The sequence below is a fragment of the Aythya ferina genome (assembly GCF_964211825.1).
Source record: "Aythya ferina genome assembly, chromosome: 9".
Lineage (NCBI taxonomy): Eukaryota > Metazoa > Chordata > Aves > Anseriformes > Anatidae > Aythya > Aythya ferina.
This window is the reverse complement of record NC_140305.1, coordinates 24289686-24314828: the sequence shown is the minus strand read 5'-3', so window position 1 is coordinate 24314828 and position 25143 is coordinate 24289686. Positions and strand designations below refer to the sequence as shown.

At 40.5% G+C, this 25143-nt stretch overlaps 1 long non-coding RNA gene across 3 annotated transcripts; it reads left to right on the top strand.

Moving 5' to 3' along the window:
• The first annotated feature begins 4928 nt into the window (after positions 1 to 4928).
• Positions 4929 to 25004, top strand: LOC311441680. 3 transcript variants are annotated; one of them, XR_014696148.1, is made up of 5 exons: positions 4929 to 5063; positions 5222 to 5283; positions 16293 to 16517; positions 23933 to 24059; positions 24132 to 25004. It is a non-coding gene; the product is annotated as an uncharacterized lncRNA (long non-coding RNA). The 3 variants fall into 3 exon arrangements; XR_014696149.1 differs by lacking the exons at positions 23933 to 24059; positions 24132 to 25004 and adding an exon at positions 17828 to 18273; XR_014696150.1 differs by lacking the exons at positions 16293 to 16517; positions 23933 to 24059; positions 24132 to 25004 and adding an exon at positions 10747 to 11898.
• The last annotated feature ends 139 nt before the right edge of the window (positions 25005 to 25143 follow it).

The following is a 25143-nucleotide window of genomic DNA, read 5'->3' as shown; positions in this document are numbered from 1 at the left end:
CACCCAGGAAGTGATTGTAATTGCTTTGAAATAGTGATGTTTTTAAAAAATTCATTTTCTTTTCCCTTGCCTTTAGGAAGCTTCCTGAAGCCCTCAAAGTTACATTTTCAAACTTTTGTTCAAAACCACAGGTGTTTCAAATTGCCTTATTTTCATTCAGTATCCATTACTTTCACAAAGTAGTCACGGTAGGCTTATTAATATCATCACGCAGAATCCAAATCCAGCTCCCTTTCCTCCCCAAGAGTCCTTCAGAGATGTCCTGTGCATTGTTGCTTTACCTGGCTCATCAGGATGAGCTGTGATGTAGCATGAGACACTTTTTTATCTTGGGACTGAGGCTTTGAAATCACTGAAAGTGATTTATACTTCAGTCTTGCAGTTATTCAAGTTGCTGAACTTCTTGTGTGTCCATCTGTTGCCTGCATTACCTTTTATAAAACCAGTCTATGCCTTTAGTTTTGATGACTTTGTGCTGAAGAACAATTAATTGTTTAACCAGCTACAACATGTGAATGCATTTGTCACTTTTGGTAATCATTATGGGTTTATACTCATTGAATAGACATCATAAATTTAAGAGGACACTGAATTAACATCATTATTTAAAACCTATTCCAAACACATGTAATTGTTATGGTAAATCTAATTTATCTGCTTGTAGAAATTGGCAATATCATTAACAAATGCTGAGAAGGAAAGGAAATGAGTCTCTGTCTCTTTTGCTTAATCAAATATTACCTACATTCAGTAATAGCTAGTTACATCTCATCTTCAGCTCATGTAAATTGTGATTGTTCATGAGCAAACCAATTAGTTAAAATAAGTAATTTATTGGGAGCAAGGGACAATTATGTGAAGCTATTACGCAAATTTGAATTGAAAGTCCCAATATAGAAAGGTTTGGACCTAAAAAAGACTGTAATATATTAAAAAAAAATATTTAAAGTAGTAGCTAGGAGAGGAATATTACTTTGATTAATTACTGAGTAAGTTCTTGATGCAATCAGGAAAGAAGAGGGATAGGTCCTTTCTGAGCCATGTTGTACCATAGGAAGCACACTCAGAGGTTACAACAGGGAATTCATAAGCTGACATTTATACAGTTTTTTTCATGAATGATCCAATGAACACAGCAGTTAAATAGAGCGGACAGCAGATTTTATATGTATATATATATAAACCTACCAGTTAATGGATCAGGGATCCAAAGTTGTGGAAATGTACAGTGAAGGTTGTCCTATACAACTCACAGCCCAGTCATTTGGTTGCCAAAAGTTAAGGAATGTCCTGGCAAGGCATATGTTATTACCTCTCCAGCTACAAAGTACATTCCAACTGCAGATGTTTAGGCAAGAATGACCTTTTTGTCCTGTGACTGAAGCTCACTAATGCATACAAAGTTCGTTTTAACACACAGTGTCATTTATTAGTGGCCAGGAACTGAAGAAATAAAAAGGTTGGACTTCATGAGGTGAATGCTCCTGGTAAAATTGAACTTATCTTTGCCTGAGGTCATAGGCTGTGGCGTTAGGGGAAGTCACTTAAACCTGGCTTTTGATAGCTGACCTTTCATCTGCTTTTGTATGAGTTTCCAGCTTATGTAATCACTTGAACTCTGTTGGCTGATGTCCTAATTTGAGGTGAAGACAAGCAGGGCTGTGTTTCAATATAGAAAGTGCTGTGCTCCTTAATCTGAAAAATAATAATAATAATAATAATAAATATCAAAAATAAGGTATCCCAAACTGGAAACTCAGCACAGTTTTGACATTTGCTTTCTGGACCTTGGTTCTGGCTGTAGAATAACAGATGACTGACTTCTACCTCTTGGATACAAATGAAGATGCATTTTTCTAAACCACTTGGCAGTCATGATAAGAATGGGGATAAAACACCAATGAGAAATTCTGTGTAGGTGCAGAGCAAAATTAAAACAGCGTGCTGTGCTGAGGTGAGAAAATGTGGTTACTAGTGCGGATGAATACGGAGGACACGCTCAGACCTTGAGCATCTTGTTTCTGGTGCTTCATGACTCAAACAGCCTTGTCGCTTTAGTGGCTCCAAAACATTACCCTTGTAAATAATTAACGCAGGGGAGCAGATGCATTAAAATGTGCACTTGTTGCAAGAGGACAAGGAATTAGCAGAACTGTTCGGAGCCACAGATGCATTGGCAGCACGACACGTCTAGGGCACGCTGGGAACTGCCTTGCCCTGCTTGACTTGGAAGCACAGGAATTTGAGCCAGCCCTTTGCTGCAATCCCCAGAAAAAGCTCCTCACACCATTATATGCCCCATTGTTCTCAAGATGACAGCGTAAAAAATATTCACTAGTAACAGCTTAAAGCAAATATTAGGATCCCAAATCAGTTAGATACCAATTGTTGAATCAGTAATCAACTTTAAACAATTGCCCGATGATCCCCCTTACAAGAAACTTGCAGTTGGAGAGTGCTGCGATTCCTGACAGCTGGCATTTTACAAAGCAAAGAAAATAATATTTGAGTGCTGCTGATAATATGAATGTTCGTGTGATTAAGGGGATGACATTTGAGTTGTTAGCCCCCTCCTGACAGCAAGGAACAGAAGCGCTCTGAGGCAGGGATGTGTGCGTGGTTTGGTTCCGCGTTTTGTTTGTTCTACAGATCAGCCTGAACCACTAAGTGAAATGCAAACAATGATAATGTGCAGCCTGACTCATGCAGGTGGATGTGTTTTGCAGGAAGAGCGACCGCATATAAGCGATTAGGGTCTGAGCCTTCGGTGAGGTGTGAACAGCCGGGGAGAGTCCAACCTGGGGGAGCACCGCGCAAATGGGAGAACAGCTGGGGCACGGCAGCCTGCTGGGGCTTCTGTGTCATAGGGTTTTAGGTTGGGGAATCCTGATTCCTACTCGAAAAAGTCCAAGAGGGAAGTGGGCATCCCCGTTTTATCAAAAGACAGCATTTGGACTCTTTTGAGAGTTAGAGGAAAATGTAGGACTTGGGAACATTGACTACAGACATTGGTTTTTTCTGACACACGGAGTAATCCCCAGTGATTTCATTTTCCTGGTGCATTTCCCATCGGGCTAGCCAGGCTGGAGGCCATGGCAGATGGAAGTGTAAATAATCCAGTGAATTTTGATGTATTCCATCCACCGTTTTTTTCAGTCTTGTCAGATGAGTCCATTTTTTTCCCAGTCTTCTGGTTTTCCAGCACCTGAATAAAAGCCAGCTTCTGATAGCCAACGGCCATGAAACTGACCTGCTAGGAAAGGGAAATCTCATTTTCATGATTGTTTCCATTAACATGTCACCGCGAGATAAAGACAGTGACTGATGAGCTAATGTACACTTCACTGATGTTTATATCTGTGATATCTTTGGGATTTTTTAAGGACCTGAAATGGGACTTGCAAGGGAGTTTGGAAGGGACTGTTTACTTTCTAGCGTTAATGCAGGGAGAGAAAACAAGCAGTCTGGAATCTATTTACAAAATCTGCAGAAATGTAGATAAAGAACTTTAAATAAGACTAAACTGCAGTCAGAATTTACCAGCCATGTTCACATTCTTTTTCATGTTCACAGGGCTGCCTTTTCCATTAGTGACAGTACGTTGGCCTTCCGCACTCAGAAATAGAAGCTGTTTTTCCAGTCAGTTTCGGGGTTATCCGTGGATTGAAGTTTTATTTTAGTTTTAGTCAGCTTGCTTCTAGCTTTTGTGCTGCTCAAATGCACCAGAAAAATGCACACAGTCTTTTCTCTTAATTTACATCAAAACCTGATTCATTTGTTGTGTTTCGGGAAATTTTGCAATTCATCTGATTTTTTTTTTTTTTATTTTTTTTTTCCCCCTAGTCTTTAGGACTTCACTGTATTTTTTTTTTTTTTTTTTTTTTTTTGTGGAAGTGTTTCCCTTGCTGGTAGCTCAGATGGCTTTGAAGAATTCCTCATGGAACTCTGATGGAATTTGGGTGAAATTCTGCCTTACCACATGAGCTGCTGGAGGTTTAGCCTCAGTCCCAGTGTCCAGGCAGCTCATTGCACATGCCTGCACACCTTAAGGGATACGATGAGCCTGGTCAAATATATCGTCAATCTATCAAACCAGTCAATAAATAATATTTCCTTTCCTGAGTGTGCTCCGTTCAAGGGCTTTGTATTCCCAAGCTTCAAAGGGCTTTGTGCAGGACTCTCCCCCTGCTGGCATTTACCAGGAGATAAATACCTGCGTGCAGCTCTCAGCCGCTGCCACAGCACTTTTCCTTGCAGCTTTCCCAGTCTGCCCAGTTTGTCAGGCTGTCTGGGATAACGGGAATTCATGCAGAGGTCAGCTTTATTCTGCATGCACCCATAAGCGAGGTGGGTGAAGCAAGGAACTCCTAAGAACCTTTTATATGAAGGTGGTCCTGACAGTTAATGGTTATGCAGTAAGTTTCTTGAATTGGTGTAGAAATGACATTGGAAATTGATCTTTTTGTCCATGAAAAGGAATAGCTCGTCTTTTTGGCTTAGATCCGTGCAGCACTGTAAGCTCAGGAAAAAAGATCCCAGGAGCTGTTTGTTTTTGAGGTTATTAAAACCGGTGAGCTCAGGGGCTGGAAATGCTGCAAAAAAAAAGGAGAGACCTGGAGCAAAGCGAGGGAAATAAATCTGCGGGCAGAGAGAAGAATCCCAGAGACTCGGTGCCACCTAGTGGGGGCTCTCAGAAGGTTCAGCAGGAAGCCAGGCTGCTGCTTTGCACCCTAAAAAAGCCACAGAGGTGTCAGGCCACGAAATAAAGGCATCATTGGTGAGGATCTGGGTGCTGAGCAGCATCAATAAGCGAGGCAGGGAGCGAGTGAGATGAAGGCAACAGCTGGCGGGCCATGTGTGGGGGAAAGAAGTAAAGTTAATTAAAAGTCTGATAGAGCTCAGCTGTGAGGGGACTTGTGTCTTTTCGAGTTAGCTGACAAAAGAGCTCCTCACAGTGAAGAGGAGCTCCTTGTGATGCAGCCCAGTGAATGTACAGCTCCGTGTCGTCAGCCAGAGACACGGGCTGGTGTGCATGTGTGTGATTTATTAATCATAATCTGCCTGTAAGTGCTTTGGGGCAATGGAGCTCATAAAGTTTTACAAGCATTTACGCAGTGCATTTACACGGTGAATGAAGAAGTGCTGTGGCTGCTATTATATGAAATTACTGCCTAATCAATAATGAGCCTTCAGAGTAAAATCTACTCATTTATGTTATCAGACCTTCTGATGCCCTGGCCATGATGATGGACAGCTTCTAAGAAGCATCAAGACCAGCCCACTGTGAGACTTTTTTATTTTTCATTTGCTTTTCTCATGAAATGAGGACGCTGTACTCAGCTCAGGGGGGGTGTTTCTGTGTAGTTCTCCCTAAAGCCTTGCAATTCACGGGCTGATTGCAGCAAGTTTATCATGGGATAATAATCTCAGATATTGCATTCCTGGAAGTTCACACAGATAGGTGGCTGGGTAGAGCAGTGAGGGAAAGTCTGGAATGAGGTATCAACTTGCATCTAATAGCATGGAAATACTTTGTAAATACGGGGAAAACAGGAAGAGCTGCCTTTAGTTGTCACAGTCAATGGTAAAATACCAAACTTTTAAAGATAAACTTCTATCGGAACTATTTGTTTATGCAAAAGTAATAGAAAACTGGTAGTGAAGCAGGAGTGTGAGCAGGAACAGGGTGTTAAGCAGCATCAGTGGTTTCTCTACTGACGTCCACTCTCTGAAGTGGAATCCCCTTGCAGCAGTATAGCCATCATTGCACCCCAGCATGCTGCCTGGTGCCATGGCACCGTTTAATACAGCAAAAGTTCTTGGCTGGAATGCATTTATATCCTTGGCAGAAACCCAGGGACAGCGCTTGTCTTCTCTAGGTTTCTCATGCAGTTTTATAGTAGAATATCCTAGTATTCTGGGAAAACATTCTGGCTATTTTCTACTCATCCTATTTTAAACATGAGATCCTAACCTTGTCTCCGGGTGAAGGTTCAGAACTACAATATGTTGCTGCCAGCAGACCGAGGAACTGATGGTCCCTCCAGAAGGTGCCCTGTAAATTAGAGGGGGTGGCAATTTTTACAGGTCCTAGGAAGAGCAAAGTGGGATGGAAGGAGCTTCCTATCTCTGTGCTGCCCTGGGCACATGAGGTTTTACACGCATGTTATTTCTAGCTTGCTGTTGTTTATTATCTGCTCTTCAAAAGGAATCTCCCTTTCAAACTGAGCCCCACAGAAGTTCCTGTGTTTAAAAATAGCCACCATAAAGAGCTCGGATTCTTGTTTTGGCTTTTCTTCTTACATATTGCATGACTGAAGAAAAAGCTTAAGCATTCAGGGAGGAAGTGACACAGACACATTGCTTGTGATGAGAGCACAAAGCAAATGGAAAACAGAAAACAGAAATTTGGCAGAAACAGTGAGGAAGATTAAAGTACATCTGGAGCAGAGCTGTTTTGCTCCAAGGGGTTAAATATCCAAAGCAACTGGAAATCAAAAAATGTCATTTGATATTTTAGCAATCAAACATCAGCAATGAGGAGAGGGAATTGCCAGATTTTGGTAAAATAATATTTCATTATGGTCAGCTTTCTGCAGTGACTCAGGTTAACTTCCTGCTTGCTTAGAATTAACTGGTTTTATCTGAAAAGTGCTTCAAAGAAGGGAGGGGGCTGTTGCAACGACGCGACATGGCTTTAGCATTCATACAGTACATGCAGAATGAACGTGCTCTCAGGAAGCTGATGTATTTCTCCACTTCCAGACAGCAGAAATCTGAAATCCAAATCTGAAAGTAACAAGTGAAATAATTCCTGACCTCATACCCCTAAGAATGGTTGATATAAAGTGTGATTCCTAATCAAATCAAATATGCACGCATATCTAACAACGATCTTCACCTCTCAGAAGAGGAGCATACTCTGAGATGTGTATTATGTACATAAAACAAAGACTAGAATTCCTTTGGATAGCTTTCTGGGGTGACATACTGGTTCTGTTATATTCAACATCAGATTGTTGAATATCGCAAACTTCAGATTTTGCCTTTTCTTTCTTTTGACTTCACAATTCAATACATGATTCCTTTGTTTTGACTTGACTTACAACCTAATGCATGACTAATGCTGATAGGCAGAGATAAAACTTCCTGTTAGAATAAATCCCAAGAAACTCCAGTAATTTTATTGTCAATTTGGACTCACACCAATGTTACACTGGAGAATTTTTTCATCTTTATTTCCATAGTAAAAGTAAGAGGCCCCAGCTGAAACATGACAGCCAAGCTGCAATTTGGAACAGTTTAGGTCCAGAGCTAGACCTGTATTATGCAGTCTGAATCTTTTTCTAATTAAAATACACTTGATCTGCTGTTACTGAGTTGAAGAGCTTTTGAAGTCAGGCTCTTACTTTTTCACTTTTGCTATTTCGAGTGAAGAGGATTGTCTTTGCTTTGGGAAATATAAATGAAGTTTGGTTAGTAGATTATGGTAACCATAGACTAGGTCACATTGTAAGTTTCTTACCCCTCCTTAATTTGTTCATCCTGAAAACAGGGAATTTTTACATTTATCACAATGGTATTTGGAAAGGTGTTTCACAGTGGGCTTACTGAACTTTCTGTCCTTTTTTCCTTGGGTCTGTGTACTCTGTGTTTTAGGGCTCTGTGTTCATGTGCTTCAGCACAAATACTGAGACTGGTTCAAGAGGTAGGTTTTATATTATTTTCTGAAGACATGAAGCCTCAGGATTAGTCAGGATCGCCCATTCTCCTTATCCATCACTTACATCCAAATATGCAAATATTTTTTTATAAACATCAAATGTACATGGACTGGCCTGAAACAAATATTTTTTTTTTCATGGAAAATTAATTTCTACTCTGAGTGGAAACCCAGGCAAATATATTATGTTATCTAATTTGTGTGTGATGCTACACACAACTGATAACTTCAGGGTTCACAGAAGCTGGATGACACCCTGTAATGTCACTTTTGGGGAAAACAGTTGTCCCAAAAGAGCAGAATTTGCTTAAAGTTGATGTTTGGGTTATTAACTACCTCTCAGGCAAGCTAGTACTCCCACAAAGTTCCAGCTTTATGAATATTGACCTGTAAACTTCAGAGGGTTGTAGAGTGCTGTGTGTGACTACATGAGCACATTCAAAAGCTACAGCATCTGCAGGTTGTTATGCTTGGTGCTGTTGGAGGACCAAAGCACAGCTGGACACACGGACACCTTGCTGCGGAGTGAGATCTTTGGCTGCCCTAAAAAGGAAGACATGGAAGAAATGGCACTTAGTTGAATGAGAAGCAGTAAAGAAAAAAACACATAGACATCATTTACCTCCGAAGGCACACGTAGAGCACCTTCGGAAGATAAACCTGTAAGTGCCCCATATTTTTATTTAAAGCAGAATTTCTTCTGGTACTAATAAACACTTTTGAAGGTGCCAAAGCTGTCATCACTCATCAAAACTTTGTGATGCAAGCATTTAAAAACCTGCAGAGTGTATTCCAATTGGTTGGTGCTTGCCCAGATTTTATGTCAAGACTGCAAAGCCACAGACTGATGATAATAGTTTTTTATTTTTTACTCACAAAGGAAATCATGCAATTAAACGTATAGCAGTCCTGTAGAGTAGGAAACTTCACCCAAGAGATCTGATCGTATGCCTTGAAATCACTGGAAATCTTTTCAGTACTGCCAGAGCCCCAGACCCTCTGTTTATAAAAGAGATCCAGAACATACATCCAAGTTTTCTGTCCTGTTTCTGTGCCATAGTGCTTTGTTGGGACACAAGTTAAATTCCTTTGAATTCAAATTCTCCTTGACTACAAGAAACATTGACTGGGATCCTGCCTTTAAAAACAAGAGTAAATTAGCCTCTACGCTCAATCACAGACTGTTAGGGCTTTGTTATCTGAGCTGCTTTTGACATAAAGATCTCCTCATATGCAGAAAAAAAATAAAAAAGAGCATTCAAAAGAGCACATCTGTCAAAGCTCTGTTCCTGAGATGGAGGGATAAGCCTTGTCAGTCAGCAGCATGATGTACAGACAAAAATTACCTGAGAGGTGGGAGGTGCAGGCTACAGAGCCCTCTTTGGATCAGGGCAAGAGAGGATTCACTGCTGGCATCTGCACGCTTTGTTGGTGTCCTAACTCCTGGGCTTCTGACTGTTTTGGAGACCAGCTTGAAAAGTCTTGATGTCATCCGAAGCCAGATGGGAATTGTACTGTAAATCTCCAGTTTTGCAGGCAGGAGGAGAGTTTCTCACTTCAAATAATAAGCTGTTTTTACAGAAACTACCCATTAGGAATGTACTCCTGCCAATTTAAGTTGTTTTCCGTTGTACCTAAAGATTTGAGTATGGCAAAAATATTTTCTGATGTTATACTCTGGATATACTGCTTCTCTGCACAATAGCTTATAAATACCTTCTGCCTTGAAGTTTAAGCTGACTTAGAGGCCGTATTGACCCCTGAGACCAAGGTCCTGTTGTTGAACCCAACTTGGAAAAGGGATTACAAAATAAAGGGTATGACCACTTCATTGTGGGCATCGTAAATGGGCATAAAGAGATTTAACTTGTATGTCTCCATCACTAGAGTCTGTCTAGCAGAGGGCTATAATGTTGATCCTACTGAAAAGACACGGATGATGGAGGAGACAAAAGGAGAGGCAAACAGGCTAACTGCTGATACCAAGTTTCTTCGTAAGTTTTTTAACAGGGAGAACACCCCAAAAGTATCCTTCTCCAGCTTTCCCAGTGTCTTATTTCCTATGTTCCTTCTAGAACACAGTCTGGAGAAATGCCACCTATGTAGGGCCTTATTGCATGCTTCAGATACATCAGCAAGGAGCTTTCCCATGCCTTTTCATCCACCTGGACCGAGAGGTGTATAGCCTGTAACATCATCTCTTCATGACAATAAGCACCACAAAAGTAAATGACACATATAAATATACTTATGGCAGTGTTTGCAGAAACAAATAAATAAATAAATAATAATAATAATAATAATAATAATAAATAAAAGTTGGGTTCTTAGTGACCTCTCAGATGCTGTATAATGACTGCTTTGAGGTGAGTAAGTAATCCTTCTTGAGGGTTTCCAACAAAATGTGACTTCATGTTTCAAGACGTGGCAGTGAATGGAGGCCTCTGTATGCAAAGCCACTGCACCCGCGATGTTGTGCCTGTGAGAAAATGTTTTAATGAGACAAGAAACACTCGCTAAAGTACAGCCATGTAATGCATTAAAACGGAGCAGTATATTTGTTAGCCAATTTTAACACCTTGTAATGAGAATATATAGTGACAGAAATATTTCTTACAAGTACAGCCTGGTGGTAAAGTGCTGAAATGTTCTGGCTCCCAATTAGCATGGTACAATCCTACTTTCTATTAGCTATGTATGCTGTCACGATGGGTTGGTTGCTCTTCAGACCCTCAGGTGTGGTTCAAATATTAATTTTTATGTCATGTTTATTCAATACAGTATGTGGATGACATTGAATTTATCAGCAGAAGCAGAGCATCCCTGGGCACTACGGTAGGAACTGCTCTGATCCGTGGTGCTGCTCTCTGACAGGAGGTGTTTGCCCTTAGCTCTGATTCCTGCCCTTCAGGCCTCTGAGCTGGAGCCAGCACAAGATTCCTCCTTCATCTCCTTTCTTCTCCTTCAGTATTGTTAGATCTTTAACTCTGACTGTTTAAAATTTCTCTGTGATTCCTCAACAGAAATAGCGTGTGTTCTGCTTTCATTTATCGCCGTGAGGAATGTTCTGCGAGGGTCAAGCAAAACGCTGCTTTGTGTGACCATTCACTCAGCGATGTCTCAGACCTTCGCACAAGCTGGGGGCCTTGGGTGTTGTTCCTGTGGGCTACAGAAGAAGCGGAGACAAACAACACAGATGTCCTTTAAGCACAAACTCTAGTTCAGGGAGAAAGTGTTCAGTAACCTTGCTGCAGATGATGCCCTAGGCCTCCAGTGTCTGTCCACCAGATGGCACCAAGTCACTGATGCTTATAAAATCCCCTGACTTCCCTGTGCCTTGGTTGTGATAGGCACTAACACTGGCTGTGTGTGCCTCAGGGAGTGGTTGAACTGAGCCAGGTGTGCTTCGGCTTTATCTTTGTCTCCCTTTTCCCTTGCAGTACTTAAGTCCTCTGAGAGCTAAAGCACTCAGGTTAAGATTGCAGACTTAATTCCCATTGCCCTTCCACGAGGTGACTACAGAGATTGAAATAAACCCCAAACATTCAAAGTTCCTGAAAACAAGAGCAGAAAACCAGTGGAAAGCCAGCACTCATCAACCCACCCCTGGCTTGGGGGAGGTTTCCTACAGAGCTGTAGCTGAATGGGTCCTGCTGGCTGCATGGAGCCACCGTGGTTGGCTTTGTTCCCCTCTGCACCGTGCGGTATATTTCTTATACCAGGGGTATAAGAAATGTTTGCCAGCTCTTGGGAAAGGAGCTGCAAGGTCCTGTAATACGTTTGGGCTTTTATTCTGGCCTGGTCTGTTTCTCACAGCTTCAGTAAAAATTCTGGTTTTAAAAGTACTTCTGGTTTCTACTGGCTTGAGCTGGCTTGTGTGTTTGGAGATGGATTAATAGGTGCGCTGTCGCCAAGGCATACCGTCTTCAGGGTGTGACCGCTTGGGACACGCTTAAATAAAACAGGATTTTTGTTTGTTTGGATCTTATTATCTGCATTGGGCAGATTCTGGCACTTTGCTTGGGCAGTGTGACTGAAGAGGTTCGCTACCTGAAGCAACAGCATTTCACCCTCTACAAATACTGTAAATACTGTATCGACACTCCTCTTCCACTTGGCTTGAGAGTGGATTCTGTCCAAAAGAAATAAAAGCTGGCTGGGGCCACCTGTGCTCATGTCCTCTGTAGTATTTCAGAGCCAATAAAAAGATGAAGAATAGTAAATAGAGAAAATAAAATAAAATCCTTCCCCAGTTGGTGGAGATTTCATCACAGAGTTCAAAGACGTTCGCTATGTCACTAAATAAGAAACTATAGCTGTATGTTAATGTTCATCTACAATTTCCATCAGCTGATACACCTTCATGTCTCAGTTGCATGCCCTTTACTACCTGAAAACAAACAAACAAACAAACAAAAACCAACCAAACAAAAAAACACCTTATAGGACACTGGCACAAGCCTCAAGATACCTGCTCTGAGCATCTTCTCTCTGCTCCAAGCATCTTGTCTCTGCTTCTGCTTTACTTCGGACATGCTACACAAATGCCTTTTTCCTCTCTGTAAATTAGTGTGGTCATTCTCTTCTTCCCATATGTTTATTTATACTTTAAAGATTTTATCACAATGTGTTTTTTCACAATTTAACTCATCGCTGTGGCTATCCCTAGATATTAATACAATACTTGAATGCTATTATTTTTTATTGATTTTTTTTTTCCCTGTCCATAATTTACTAATAAGACTCAGGAAACTTTTCCAGAACTTTAAGGCAGCCTTTGCCAAAGGGTTGTAAAATGTTTTTGAGATTGCCAGGATGAACATGCTAAAGAAGTGCCAAGTGGGATGATAACAGCCTCTGTTTGTTACCATGGAACTTCAGTGAAAGCAAGTCGTGAAGCTCTTGTCCCCAGCTGGTGGAAACTGGGCTGTCTCTGGCAAGTCTCATAAGACTTTCTAATTCCCTACCTCAGGTCTTCATCCTGCTTTTCATTGATCTACTATTCTTAGCGTGCTGGTGAGTTGCTTGTTTTCAGTGCAAACTTGATTCACACAGCCCAAAGTTGGCACTGTAAGTGAAGCACTCGCTATGGTTTATGTTGCCTCATTATTTTTCTTTCTGACACGGGGGTGTTTTGCGAAGCTTAATTGAAACCAACAGGTAATTGTCTGACCTGCACTAGTTAGAACTGACCTACTAGGTATCAATTTTGTATACTTGGACTGCTTTTTTTGGCTTGCACACAAATATTTATGGCAAATTGGTTTTAAACCTATTGTAAGAGGGTTGCTGTGGCACAACAGGATTATTTACGTCTCAGAATTTCACCCCTTAAAATCCAGGTTTTATTTCACAAATAAAAATGCATCTGTGCATTTCTGCTGAACAGAGACATTTTACTACTGCACAGTCCCACGTTTACTAGAACTGCTCAAACTGGAGAGGAAAATGGAAGTCTGTGTACACAGGGACTCACCGGGGCAGCTCCAAACTGGGCTTTTGGTCACTCTTCTCAGGAGCAGCTTTTAAGGGAAACGTTTATGGAAGAAAAATCCTCATAATTTTAAAAGCATTGGAAACATATTTTTATTTTCAAAGGACATCTGTTGTGCTAAAGAGAAAATAGGGCTTAGAAAATAATGATGACTCTGTAGCTCAATATTATTTTCAGTGTTTGTGCATACCCAGAACAGACCATATTTGTCAAAAGTTTTGCTAAGCATTAATAAGTGTTGATGTAAGTACAATATGCTGGAGTGTGTTTGTAGAAATCACATAATAATTCATAGAAATATAAGCAAAAGACAGAGCATCCACAGCAATCTGGAGTTCACAGTGCTAGAAGGGAACTCTTAATTGTTAGAAGAAATTACAAATGCTCCTGGAATGCAACTTCTGCAGCTTCCATTTGTCATCTCTAAACTCATTGACTGTGCTTTATTAGCAACTAAAAGCAAATCAGTTAAGGCACGAGGAATGTGCTGAACAAGGTCAAGAACATTTGAAAGCAGCAGTTTCTTTCCTTGATAACATAAAGCATAGACATTTCAGCACCTAAGTTAAGGTCAGGATGATTCAGGGTCAGCCTTTAAAGTGCCAGCTTTAAAAGAATCGTAAACACACAATGGCCCAGGGTTTTCTGGTGTTCAGCTGGTTTTATTGCTGATTACTCCAGAGTGAGCATAGGTAGCCAGTAATCATAAAAAGTCCTGTTGGGTTTATTCCTAATGGGAGGCAAACATGATGAAGGTTTTTTTTGGTGTACTCATTTCCTGGTATGTTGTAAACATGCCAGGAAAGCTCTGTGCATTATGACAATTTCTTCTGGAGACCAGGAGTTAAAAATGGGCTGGCCTAGGAGGTGACAGTCTTTCTTACAGCTTCAGCAGAAGTTGGACATAGTTGTCTTTTCTGGAAGATAAGATTACAGACATTTAGATTGTTAGATTTTTTTTTGTGTGTGTGTGTGTTCAGGTAATTCACTATTCTTAAGAATGTCACATTTCTTTAGCATGCTTTTTCTGCAGTTGAAATGTGGCTGTGTCTTGTCCATCATCTGTCCTAGAAATGGGAACAGAAACTGTTTCTTTAGAATTGTTAACATTATTCCACAAACACAGCAGGAAAGATGCATAGTTTATGTAGTTGCACCGTGGTATATATACTTCAAGTGAAATATACTGGGAGAAGTTGTTCAGTGGGGTGTGTTAAAGGTCTTTTATTTGCATGGATGCTTAACTTTGTCAGCTCTGATTTATAAATCCGTGGATTCTGGCACCCTAACTAAATACTAATGGGATAGCATCTGCCCCAGAGGACCACAGTGCTCTATAACTGTAGTTGCTCAGCAAAACTGTCACCTCCAAAGATCAGGTACTTTCTTAGCATCCTAATCTGTCAGAGGCTGAATAGTTAGAAATTTGTTTTACATGTCTAAGGCTTGTAAAACAAAATCATTGCACCAGGGAACGAGTGGAAACATTCATGTTCTCTGAAGTTTGGGCTGATATATCACAGCAGACACCATTTTCTACAGACGGATAGTTTATTATTAGTTTATTTCTCATAATTAGTCTATCTGTGTGCTCACATGGCCTTCCTGAGTCACATCTCAGCTCATTATCTTGGGGAACAGACCTATTATTTTTGAAAGCCATCCAGTCAATAAATTAGCTTGGAAGAAATGATAGTCCAAAACACCTTTTCAATAGATTGCTGTCATGCTTGGTTCCTATCAAAGAGAAGCCTGAATTTTTCGTGGTGACATATGGATTAACTGAGCTTTCCCTGCTGTGAGAAAACAAAAGACAATTGGTGATGCATGGAGCAAGCTGATCTTAAAACAGAGACATCAACAAAGAAACATGACAGCATGAAAAGACAGAGTACAGTCTGCTGTCCACATTTACAAAGTCATTCTGTCTGCAACTCCAACATACATCTATTGTCTATTTTTTCTCAAAGTAAGTGACAATGTTCCTTAGCTATATCATCTCAAAAAACCTGCATCTCCGACAGAAGTAGGAGCATATTAATCAGAGTTTCTTTTGGTCTTGATCATGCTTTTATGTTTGCCATTGAGCCACAGTAAGCTCACCCTGTGTCAGCAAGGAATAATTCTCCAAGCACGGCTCCTTTCTTTGCTCTGCCTTTCATTTGTTCTTCCACATTACTGAAACTCTACTGAAATTTCAATGTGATCCAATAGAACAAGCTGATTTGTGATATTTTTCCCTCATTACTTATGCATGAAGATGGCCTTTTACCTGATACAGTTTTTTTATTTGTTGCATCTGTTTTACCTGTTCCCGATGTATTTAAATAGCTCACTACATAGCATTTAATGTGACCTTGTAATTGCCAATTACATCTTCATGATGCATCTTGTTGCTGGATGCAGTGCAGAGGCGTAAAGCAGCTGGTTCTCAGCTGGTGTCAGACAATGGCTCTGTGCTGGATCACGTCACGTCTTTCACCAGACACTGAAGATCAGTGGCTTGCTGCACGGGGGAAAAGGGAAAGACCCTGTCTGACAGCAGAAGTATCACAGAAAGCCATGGTGGCTTCTTCTGGCAGCACAGCCATACGAATTTGGAACTTCATTGACTATTTAAACTTCACTTCAGAGAAATCTTGATCAGTATCTACTGTTCATGTTCAGGTGAACTAAGTTTGTATGTTAGCATTTACCCCTTAAAGGACTGAGAATTTTTGTTAAACTGTCTTTAGTAATAAATGTGTAGCATTTTCTTGATTTTTTTTTTTAAGTAGGCATTTAATTTCCTCTCTCTTTAAAAGTATCCTTCTTCTCTGAAATTCAGGATATCAGTGTGAAAAAATTAATAGTCCACTGTGGAGTTTTTATCGTACTGATTATTGCATTAAGGTGTGATTATTTGATTCCCAAAGAACTAAAGAGCTCTTTGCCCACTCTCCTCTTGCTGTAGACAGAAAGAAACCTTTAAGCAAGAGAAACAATTGTATTACATCTTGTTCAGACTGTCACTAATATGACAGGGAGATTGATCCCCCCTCACTAATTCCTGTTTTAATTTCATAATTCCTCTAGGTTGTCTTACGAGGAATATGCAAGAGAGGCTCACGCAACCTTCTGCAGACAGAAGGGAAGTTTGGAAGCACGTCATCCCTTGGAATTATTCCCAAGAAGAGCACGTAGGGTGTGTGACTTGCACTGAAAACCTGGGAAGCTAGAATGAGGAAATGGCCAGGTCTTGTTTACCCACGGAGCCTTTAATTATTGATGATATCTACCTGCTTACATAACGCCGGCACTGTAAGTATACCTGCATATCACACGCGTTAATGGATTCGTCCTTAGGCCACCTTGGCATGGCGAGGAAAATTAAAGGGAAATTTGAAATTCAAACACAACTCCCCCAGTGCTTTAGGACATGGAGGTAAAATACAAGTGCTTAGATCCTGGCAGCGCTGTGAGAACTGCAGGCCTAACGCTTGTAATTGCCATGGTTTTGGCAGTGATGTTTCCCATTCTGTTTCTGCTGGTGGCCAGAACTGTCTGTCTTAGCAAGGTTTGGCAGCTTTGCTTGTCCCATGCTGACGTTCCTCTGAGCAGATTCCTGCCTGGGACAACCTCTCCAGAAGATGTGGAGCCACTGTCTGGTTTCATTAGAAATGAGGCCGGAGGACACAGGTCTCAGGATACAGGTTCTTGCCCGGTAGTCCAACAGAAGAGGTTTTCTTCAATGTTTCACATACATCTGCCTGTCTTCCACAACGGAAGTACCTGAGAAAGGAGAAAGAGGAATAGGAAATTGGGGATTTCTGGAGAAATGCTGGCAGAAAGAGGAATTCAAGGCAGGCAGGAACATAGATGAATGATGGAGCTGCTGTGAGCTCCTGCTTGGTGCTCTGTGCCTAATCTGGCTGCTCTACAGCCAGAGCAGAAGGAGGCTTTGATGGAAGCTGCTGACCCCATTTCTCTGCCTCTCAGTGGAGACCCCTGTTTGAGCTCACGAGCTCTGTGGGATTGTGCTTCTGACAGCTTTTATGTCTCCCACTCCACCAGCCACTGCTTTCTGAGCACTGGCTAACGATGTGGAGACCCAATTTCTCTGCACTCTGCTGCAGGAGGGAATTCAAAACCCACGTCTCCTGCACTTCCAGGTTAGTCCCCTTGTCACTCAGTTAAATGTTGCATGCCGTGCCAGTATGCCTCTTTGTCTGTGCACAAACGAGAGAGTGGTGTCCTGACCTGGGGTTAAGGCATTGACCTGAAAAAGAGATGACTTGGTCTTGACCCCTCTTCTAAAGACTGATGATTTATCAAGTGATTGTTTGATGGTACCAGGAGAGTTCCAGACTGCAAATTCTGCATGGACATAGGTATTTTGTCCTAGGCCAATATTTAAGCCCAGGGGAAGGTGAGATTTAGGATTCATTCTTGTCTTTTTTTATTGTTCTATTGGCTAATTTAAATAGCTTCCTTCTAGGTAATGGCTGGCATATGCTGAGTATCCATTTCTTTTCAGTGCAGTAAGATGAGGTGCTGCAACTCTTTTCTAAGAGCTAAACAGCCCAAAGTTAATTGACTGCCTTTACAACTCTTTTCATGACTTCTTTCAGGTCACCTATGAGCTTTAAGAGCAAGAAAATAAAACCAATGTCCCATATCATTTTGATGCCTAAACCTTCAAATTCTGGTTCCTGTGCTGCATTTACTGACTTCCAGCTAAGTGAAAACAAGCCTTAAAATGGACAGAATAGTTTATCATTAATAATATATGTCTGCATAATATCACTGTTGGGCTCAACACTTGAAAGGGAACAAATAAACATACTCGTCAAACCTGAAGATTCCAGTTCAGTAGTGCCGTAACAGCCAGGCAGTTAAAGAAAAAAACTCCGTTTGCACTGAGAATTACAAGAAAATTTATACGAAGAGAGAATGCTTTTCAAACCAGGTTTTAGCACATTTTTGTAATTCCTGGCATCCGGAGCAGATGTCCTGAGGGCCTGCAACCTAGTTCAACGCAGGCATCATTAAGTGATGGAGGAGGAGCAGCGCAGCTGTGGAGGCATCCCCCTCTGTCCATATCATGTCTGGACCCAGCTCTGAATGTCAATTGCACATAGCCTTGGTCCAAATTATCAGCTCTAATAAAAGCTAATTGATGTTAAGTGAACGTTGTCTACCATATCAGCTTTATGAAATTAAATGCTTCTGTCATATTTTCCTGCCGTGAGTTCAGTACCAAAGTGGAAAAAAAAAATGCTGCTGCAAGGCATGACACAGCAGGAGCAGGTTTATAGGAGTTCCCTTTGCAGGAAATGGTATCCAGGTCAAAAGTGCATTCTGCAGCCCTTTAGATCCACAAAATCAAGTTTGCAGTTGCTGATCAACCATTCTTTTTCCTGCATGCCTCATTGCTGGAGATAAAGGTCTTGTAAAGAAAATTTAGGAGGTAACTTAGCTGATGGTGTACAAAGATATAACAGAGCCTGTCTTGTTCTCCTGTTAGCCCTGCAGTGCTAACCTTGGTAGCTCTGCCTTATCGGTAAATGTATGGTTTCAGGAGATGGTGCTACAATATTGAGGGGAAAATTAACTCAAACTATTTCTCTAATTCTAGCTGAACTATAAAATCTGATAATTTCCCATTGCCAATAATATTGCAAATAGGCTCAGCTAGCAGGACTGAACTACTTTGACACCATTGCTGTACCTACCCATGACTAACACAAGCAGATGGGTACATACACATTTGCATTTGGAAAATGTAGCTGGTCTTTGCTTTTATTCAGCCTCTAGATGTTTGCGTGTGATCTAAAAGACAAATATATTTCTATCCTCTTATGAGGAAACATTATAGCATGCTGTGATTTCAGGGTCTGTTTGCCATTTTTTGTTATTATTTATATTAGCATAATGCTAAGAATCCCCAAGCGAGGTTCAGGGTTGTATTGCACCAAACATAAAACAAAAAGGCTATTCCCACTTCAAGAAACAAAAGGCTCAGTTGTTGGAAATCAGTAAAAATTAAATTGGCAACCTCCAAAGTTATTCCATATAGTTGCTTAGCACAGAACCCCGTTTTCAGCACAGGAATTACTAGAAAAAGATCAAAGTGTTATTCTTGCACCTGAGGCTGCAACACGCTATGGCTATAGTGATAGGATTCATAATTAAAAGACTAAAAACCAGCTAGGAACATAGGATTGAAAGGCATCGCCTGGTGCCCACATCCAGTTCCCTGTTATCACATAGAAACATATTTTAGACTTTGTTTAATGAACTTATAAAGTTCCACCATGCAGCTAGCTTTTTTGTTGTTGTTGTTCGTATTGCTTATATTAAAAACCTATTCCAGACACTCACTTGTTAAACACTTAAACACTCCTCCATAATTTCCTGCTTAAACATATGTGTATGGCTGGTTTAGACCGGCTCATGCTTACACCAGTGTTGTCTTTCAGCTTTGCCAACATTCTTGCCTGTCCCTGATACTCAGCCTGTCCCACCCCCTTCCCGTAGTGTGCTGCAGGAGAGCAGTGACAAAGCCATCCATCTTTGCCCCAACCTTCAATCTGCTATCCTGAACAAGCCTTACTTTTGCTCGTCTAAACAGATCAAATTCTTTCCAGCTTCCTGGCTGCCTTTCTTCCTGCTCATCCTGATAACCCCCTCCATACCTGTATCGTGTTGAATTCTTCTCTTCATACTCCCAAATAATCAAAACTGTGTGTGGTATCTCAGAAGGTCTCCCACTGGGATCAGGATATGTTCATTTCTAACATGACACTGTATTCCAGGAGCATACTAAACCTTTTTTTTTTTTTTTTTTTTTAATGCCTTACCACATCCGTGGCTTACAGAAATGTGTGAGTGACTTTTCGACTGTTTCTCCTCTTTGTGTGCCATGGCAGATTCAGCAAAGGTTGTTACTACTAGTCCCCAAGTGTGTTGCATTTTTAGATTTCATCCAACCAGCCTCAAAGTCTTCTTGCTTTTCCAGTGTGATGTCCTTATTCTCTACAACACCTCTCAGCTTTTTCACCAGCAAACTTCATGAGGTCATACCCATCATTTGTGCTGTACTGCTCCTCTTTTTCCCCAGGACTCATCCTTGAGAGATTCCTTAGTGGCCTTCCCATCACTACACAGTTCCTTTTTGAACACAGCTCCCCATTATATCTTTCTGAGCTTTTCTTCTTGTGCTGTAAGCTGCTGGAGGTTAAACAAATAATTTTCCACAAGCAATAAATGCTTCACTGAAGCCTGTATAGATTAGAGTTTGCATCTAAAAACTCATTATAAAAGAAGAATGTAGAGTTAGTTTGGCATGATTTTCCTTCATTAACTTCTTGGAATTTTATACCATTTCCATTAATTTTTAATTATAAGATTCCTTCAGAAGTAGCCTCAGAAATTATGGATTGTTAGACAAGTTTTGAGGTCAGTCTAAAAAGCCTGTTATCGATGACATTGCCTTTGTCCTGTGTACATCTAGATGGTCAATTTATTATTTTCATGATACTTGATTTGCAGTACTTAGTCCACTGAATGCTGATTTTCTTGGAGAGAAGACTGTGTCTGTGACCCTTACATATTCTTCTCAAGCATTTTCTCTGTAAGTCTTTGTAGCAACATGGATTTCTCCACAAGTTAATAATAGGTCCAGAGTTATTAGCTGGGAATTCCATTCCAACACCATTTTGTTGTTGTTGGATATGATCACGGCACAACCCGTTAAGCTGTAGATAAACAGACACGCAGGCATGTGTGAAATATTTAATTGCCACTTTCTTGCTGCAGTCCTGTGCTTGCTGTTTCATGAAGCATGGTCAGCGCAATTCCCGTGCTCAGAATGATTTTATTTGCATTTAGCAACAAATAGTGCTGATGCTAATATCTGTCTCCCATAAGATTTTCAAAAGAAAACTTATTAAACATTTTCAGTTCATCAACTCCCTGTAGACGAGAATGTTAAAATCCTGCCCTGTAATATGTAAATACCTATATAGATGTGCGCGGCAATACCAGGTTAGCTCAATGTATTAAAGAGCTGTTCCAGGATACTTAGGATTCCTTGAGAATAAAGGAAATGAAAACCTTTTTATGTATAAGAGTTATCACAAAGAAGAGACTCCTTTATGCTTTTCGCATATCCATGATTAAGGAAATAATCAATCGATTGCTAACTTTCTTAATAGCACATTCATTTTTAAGAGAAATTGGTTACTAACGTTGGACAGGGAAGTATGGAAAAATGCTTGCAAATATTCCAACATTAACTGCAGTGTGCAGGCATCATATTCTAGGATTTAGGACTTAGGGAGGGAAGGATCTGGAGCAATGCACTTTAGCACCACTAGGGAAAAAATATGCTTTTTAATATTTTTTTTTTAAATCATGAATGCTGATCTGTATTTTCGGAATACGCATTTTAGTGTGAGGGATTCCTTTTCCTCACATCTTTAGTCTCAGACTAAAGTCAACTGAGTAGTGCTGTTTAAGAATAAGAATAAGAATATTAATTTAATATTTAAGTTCAAGCATTTGGTTAAAAACAAATCTGGATACATTCTGGGTTTGTAGGTCACACGGGTCATTCTTGTCTGAGAAGGCGATGGGAAGTAGGAGGAGGGAAGGGGAGAAAAAAATTGTTCCATCAAAATATGAAGAAGTTATCTGAATTTTAAAACACGGTAAGTTCTAAATACTTCTGAAAATATGGGTCAGCTCCTGCAGTTGGTACTCATTCAAAACACATACTGCAGTTTGTAAGCGTTAAAAATGGAGTATTTGTTGTTTTCCTTAGATTTTGCATTCGGGTTTCATCATTCCCCTGAAATTCTCCCACTTTTACTGGTTGGTAAATACTTCTGTAGTAGGCGAACCATCCCTTAGAAGAAAAAAGGCAGAGACAAATCTCCTTTATGCTATGGATAAAGCACCTTTCAAAGGCAATAAAACCAGGACAAATAAGGAAAAAGCTCTCCTCTTTCATTTCATCCTTCCCTCCTTCTTTCCCTCCAAGCCCCTGCGTTAATTAGCTGTGTGGTTGATTACTCCGTCAAGGATTTAAGAGATCGATGGCGACAGTAGCCAGGCAGGTAATTTAGAAGGAAAAACAGTAAAGTAATGCTCTAATGTCTTTCTGAGAATGAGGTGTGAGCTGGTTGCGTCAGCAGAACAGACAGAGAGGAAAGGTAGACGCAGAAACACACCATTGAGTTTCGGTTCGTCTGTGACAAATTATGTGCAAGTGTGTTCCTGGGATTTCGTTAGCTCCTAATTGGAAGCAAACAAACAAAACACTTATTTCTTTGAATTTTTTAGTATTTTAAGTACCAGTGATAGGCTTAGCGCTGTACTAGACAAAGAGGAAAATACAAGCTTTCCAAGCAGCTACGTCTGAAATACATGAGCAATTCCAAGGGGAAGGGGAAACCCTGAGGAGAATTCTACTTCTGAGCACTTTTTGCTTTGATATATTTCGCGACTGCATTTTTGGTGATGTAGATTAAAGTTACTAGTTTCAACATCTAAAAACCAAATTTTGAGGGGGCTGCCTCCCCCAGAGGATAAATTAGAGCGCTTGAAGTATTAGTGCTAGTTAAGGCTGCAGTTTTATACACAGCAGTTGCTGGAGTGTTATTATTGCCTGGTTTGTGTGGTTGTGTTCATCCCTTATGGTCCCGGTACAGTCCTGACACTCACTGAACTCTGCTGTGAACTAACTGAATAATTCATTTGGCCAAATAGACCTTTTTTATCACACATTTTAATATTTTTTGGTTTTGCATTTGTTTCAATTTTCTTAGAGAATAACTCTTTGAAATCTCCCACCCTCTGGGTAGATCAAGAATATTTGCAAATCAGTTTGTGCTGTCTACCTGTGGTTGGCTAGGTAAGTCTCCAAGCACTCCCTGTCTTTCCTGGCTCAGCAAGCTTTTAAACACTCCTAGCACGAAGACCCCAAATTTGATTTCTGGGAACACAGGAGCATGCAGGTACTCTGCTCAATGTTGGAACGAGGCGCTTGCTCAGCTGTTTGAAAATTTTCAGGTGGCTAATAGGGTGGCCAAAAGTAATTCATTTAGGAAAGAATTGTTAATTTATTTTTTTTTTAAATACTTCCTCCTAGAAAATATTTTGCAATATTTTCACTGCTCTGCAAAACAGTGCATTGCTCTGGGGTTTCTAAAGCCTAATTCTTTTCTTTGTGTTGAGATGAGGCTGGAAGAGCTCTACTGAGTTTCAGATACATCTGGCTCTCACCTGTGTAGGCTGGAAAAGATACAAGTCCCCCAAATGTGTGATTTTAATTTGAATGTGCATAAGTACACTGGATTAGCCACTCATTGGAGTGTCATTATCCCAAATCCAGAAATAGATAAAAGCACTCCCAGTTGTTACTGCCTACCAACATAAAACATACTTTAGGATTATATTGTCAATAGTGTGTTCTTGCTGGGGTTTTGGTTAACTAATGCTAAAGTGAAAAGCTAAGGAATGAGATCAGCAGCCTTTATGTAAGTAATTGTGAATGTGGGTTACATTTTATTTTCTCAATCAGATGTAATAGCTCCCTACAGAAGTATACTCCTGACTTGAATATCAATAGATTTCTACTTGTTCTGTCAAAAAGAAATAATTTTTTCCCCCCAAAGAAAGATTGCTCTGGGGTCAAATTGTTCACTCTTTTGCTTTTTCTTCCCTTCTAGCCCTTCCTGCCCTCACCTCTGAGTGAATCCCAAACATCAGTGAGAGAATACAGTTCTGTTACACGGGGCATGTGGGAGGGGAGAGCTGCTGGTCATCAGATGGATGGAGTGGAAGAGATGGGAACAGGTAGGATGATGACCACAAATTCACAAACTAGGCAAACCTTGTTATTGAAACCAAATTTATTGAACTTCACAGGCTTTGCTTCTCATCATCCCCTGTCCTGGCGCTTGCAAAGCAATGCCCATGGCAAGCAGAGCCACCGCCAGGGTTCCAGTCCCCAGCCCTGGCCAGGTTTGTTCAAGCACATGTCGAGTTTGTCATCAGGCTTCTTGCAGGTTCGGCCTTTGTCGCAGCTAATGGCTGGGAATGGCTGTGTTGCTACCAAGTAATGGAAGAGGGGTCAGGGGGCAGAAATGCTCAGAAAGATAGAAATGAAGCAGGAATTTCGATTCAGAGCTAATGGATGGGGTTTGGAGGCTTCTATTAGCAGAAATTATCACGGTATTAATGTATTTCAGGCAGCATTTTTTAAAGTTGAATACAGTGTTATTTTCTGAGTTATCCATTGCCTGACAAGTGGTTATAATCAAAACTGTCTGTGAGCACTATTATCAGAAACTTACTATTATGTGCTGTAGGGAAAAATATCAGGGAATGATGCAGTGCCAGAAAGCTATTATATGTTTTTAAGACCTACTGCAACACCAAGTATTTATTTATGTATTACTTCTACTTCCTGTAGAAGAAAATAATTTGAACTTAATTTTCTTGTCTTACCCAACTGCTTTGGAAAATGTACCTCCTGAAGTCAGTCCATAATTATGATTAACAATGCGGGCTGGATCCTCAGTTACTGTAAATTAGCGTTCCCCCCTTCATTGAGATGGAGCAATGCCAATTCATTGCAACAGAGAAAGCTTCCAGTTACTTTAGTACATCACTTTTCATCTTTAAGGGTATCAACAAACCTTCTTTAATACAGTATTGTACAGAACTTACTCTGTTTGGCCAGAACAAACTTTAAAGAGGACTAAATCTAGCATCATGTTTCTAAAAGTCTTTAAAATTCTCTTGTAGTACGCAAAATTAATCCTTTCAATATATTCTGTTGTTTAATTAAATCAACAAAACTGCAATTGCTCTGTCATGTGGTCTGGCTTTGTAGGCCACCTTTATTTTCTTCTTAAATTTCAGGGTAGCCATACAC